Source organism: Triticum dicoccoides, chromosome 6B (assembly GCF_002162155.2).
Source record: "Triticum dicoccoides isolate Atlit2015 ecotype Zavitan chromosome 6B, WEW_v2.0, whole genome shotgun sequence".
Lineage (NCBI taxonomy): Eukaryota > Viridiplantae > Streptophyta > Magnoliopsida > Poales > Poaceae > Triticum > Triticum dicoccoides.
In genome coordinates this window covers 28,907,508-28,911,265 of record NC_041391.1, presented here as the reverse complement: position 1 = coordinate 28,911,265, position 3,758 = coordinate 28,907,508, and positions in this window count along the sequence as shown.

Genomic DNA, 3,758 nt, shown 5'->3' with positions numbered 1-3,758 from the left:
GATAATGATGCATATGTAGATAGATCTGATGTAAGTCTTGCTGGGTACATTTGTACTCACGTTTGCCTATTTTATGTTTTGCAGAGAGACTTCAGTCTCACTAGTAGTTCCGCGTGGACTTCGACGTTTAGCTTGTTACCTCAGCTACGATCTTGTGCCCTCGGCAGGATCTGGTAGATAGTCAGGCTTCTCAGCCTTTTTCATTTATAGTTGTCTGTACTCAGACATGTTAAGCTTCCGCATGTGCTTTGACTTGTATGCTCTGATTGTTGGGTCATGAGACTCATGTTTGTATATCTCGCTCCTCGGAGCCTATTGAATAGTTACTTGAGTTGTAGAGTCATGTTGTGATGCCATGTTGTATTTGCACATATCGAGCATATTGTGTGTATGTTGTTGAAATGCTTGGTATGTGTGGGATCTGACTATCTAGTTGTTTATCCTTAGTAGCCTCTCTTACCGGGAAATGTCTCCTAGTGTTTCCACTGAGCCATGGTAGCTTGCTACTGCTCCGGAACACTTAGGCTGGCCGGCATGTGTCCTTCTTCGTTCCTGTGTCTGTCCCTTCGGGGAAATGTCACGCGATGAATACCGGAGTCCTGTTAGCCCGCTACAGCCCGGTTCACCGGAGTCCTGCTAGCCCAGTGCTACAGCCTGGATTCACTCGCTGATGACCGACACGTTCGATGTTGGGTCATGGATGCCTGTCCTGGTAAGTTTGTGCCACTTTGGGTTTACGACTAGCCATGTCAGCCCGGGCTCCTTACCATATGGATGCTAGCGACACTATCATATACGTGTGCCAAAAGACGCAAACGGTCCCGGGCAAAGGTAAGGCGACACCCGTGGGAATACCATGCGTGAGGCCGCAAAGTGATATGGGGTGTTACATGCTAGATCGATGTGGCATTGAGTCGGGGTCCTGACACTCGGGTAGGGGGTCCCGAACTGTGCGTCTAGGCGGATGGTAACAGGAGACAAGGGACACGATGTTTTACCCAGGTTCGGGCCCTCTTGATGGAGGTAAAACCCTACGTCCTACTTGATTGATATTGATGACGTGGGTATTACAAGAGTAGATCTACCACGAGATCAAGGAGGCTAAACCCTAGAAGCTAGCCTATGGTATGATTGTTGTTATTGTTGTTGTCCTACGGACTAAAACCATCCGGTTTATATAGACACCGGAGAGGGCTAGGGTTACACAGAGTCGGTTAAAATGGTAGGAGATCTACATATCCGTATCGCCAAGCTTGCCTTCCACGCCAAGGAAAGTCCCATCCGGACACGGGACGAAGTCTTCAATCTTGTATCTTCATAGTCTTAGAGTCTGGCCGATGATGATAGTTCGGCTATCCGGACACCCCCTAGTCCAGGACTCCCTCAGTAGCCCCTGAACCAGGCTTCAATGACGACGAGTCCGGCGCACATATTGTCTTCGGCATTGCAAGGCGGGTTCCTTCTCTGAATAGTTTGTAGAAGATTGTGAACACCAGGATAGTGTCCGGCTCTACAAAATAAATTCCACATTCCACCGTAGAGAGAATAATATTTACACAAGTTCAATCTGCTGACGTATTTCGTGGCGTGACGTCACACCACAACCAAGCCTTTACTTGACTCATTTTTATTATACCGCCTCAGCGCGTTTAGCGAAGCGGTTTCCTTGGCACGTCTTGTCGAAGCAGAGATCGTGTTCCCCTTATTCCGGGATTCTCATCAATACGGACGTGGGTAACCCAACCACGCCATTGATTGCGGCGCTTGGGAGAAAAGCGAGTTTTACCAGGCCGGTGGGGACGCATAGTTTCGTCCGCCCATATATAAGGGGATAAGGATCCACCTTTTTACCTACGCCTTCTTTCTCCTTTGCTTATCCATCTCTGCGCACTCGAGCTCCAGCGCCCAAGTTTTCACATCTCACCTCAACCTCCTCCGACCATGTCCGGAGAGGGAGGAAAGTGGATGGCCTCCTCCGTTACGGAGGGGCACATCAAGAAGCTGCGCGACGCCGGATATCTTTCCAACGACATTGCGCACCGGCTCCCCGACGAGGGGCAGCTCATCCCCACCCCCAGACCCCATGAGAGGGTAGTATTCCTTACCCATTTCCTCTGCGGACTGGGCTTCCCACTTCACCCCTTTGTCCGGGGGCTCATGTTCTACTATGGCCTGGATTTCCATGATCTGGCCCTGAATTTTATCCTCAACATCTCGGCGTTTATCGTCGTGTGCGAGGCCTTCCTTTGCATCCGGCCCCATTTCGGCTTGTGGCTCAAGACCTTCAATGTCAAGCCGAAGGTTGTGAAGGGGAGTCAAGCGGAGTGCGGAGGCGCCATGGTGGGCAGGATACCCAACGTCACTTGGCTCGAGGGCGCCTTTGTGGAAACCATCAAGGGGTGGCAATCGGGGTGGTTCTACATCACTGAGCCGCGTGACCGTAAATGGGCAGCGGCCCCCGAATTCAGATCTGGCATCCCCACACGGCTCACCTCTTGGAAGGAGAGTGGCCTGACTTGGGGCGACTCGGAGGAGCTGACCGGACTCCAAGCCTGCATCCAGAAGCTGGTGGACAAGAAGCTCAAGCTTGTCAATGTAGTCCAGGTCATGCTCATCCGCCGGATCCTCCCGTGCCAACAACGGGCCTTTAAATTGTGGGAGTTCAATCCGGCTTAGCACCGAACCCTGAGCGGGCTCTTCGACACTAGGTACAAAGATGCCTGGAAGGTGCTGTTTAAGGGCGCCGAAGCTCCCGCATCCACTACCGAAGATCGCGGATTCCGCTCGCAGCGCTAGGCTAGCGAGGTAGGCGATTCTACCCTTTACGGGACACTTGTTTTCATAGTTTGACTCTATGCGGGATCTAAACTCCCTCTCCTTTGACAGGACTGGCTAGAGAAGGCCGAGCAGACTAACTGTCCGGCCCCCTTGCCAGAAGACCCAGTGGATGCCCGTCTAGCGGGGCTGCTGGTTCCGGCACCCCATGTGGTGCCGGAGAAGAAGGCCAAGAAGGAGGCCACGGGTACTCGAAAGAGTTCCCGTTTTCAGGTGTCCGATGACTCCGAGGCGGACTCCTCCCCTAAGGACGAGGAGGAGAAGAAAAAGGTCTCTCCCCAGCGGGGGGAGGGAAGAAAAGGAAGCCTCCCCAGCGAGGGAGGCCGAAGGGTCCAAGAAGGGAAGGACTCTTCCCCCGGACTGTTCCGCCAATGCGGGTGACGACGACGAGGATTGGCCTCCAAGGGCCAAGCCCCTAGCGAGATCGTAAGTATCCGGAATCTCGAATGACTTCATGATTTTTCTTTTTGCCACTTGGTGTCTTTCTAACGCTGCATACAACCCTGCAGTCCGCCCAAGGACGATCTTCGTGCTTCATCGAGCGGGTCCTTGGGCTCGTCGGATGTGAACAATACTTCACTTCCAATCGCCTCCTCTCCCCGCGATGCTGACGACGTCGAGGTGGGATCCCAGAGAGGGACCCATTCGGAGGAGGAGGACCCGGAGGTGGCACAGGGCGACCTCCCGGACTTCGTGCCGGACTCCGCACCGGAACCTATAGTGGTTCCGGAGTCCGGCGGGCGGCCCCTTCGTAAGAAGGGCAAGACCGTGGCCCCGGCGGCCTCCGTCCAACCGGAGGCGCCGGATGACTTGCTGGAGGTGCTCAACGGCGCTTCCATCGAGGAGGAGCACCGCACTGTCATGAGTGCGGTGATTCAGAAGGTCCAGCTTGCCAAAAGCGGGCTGACCGAAGCCTGCAGCAG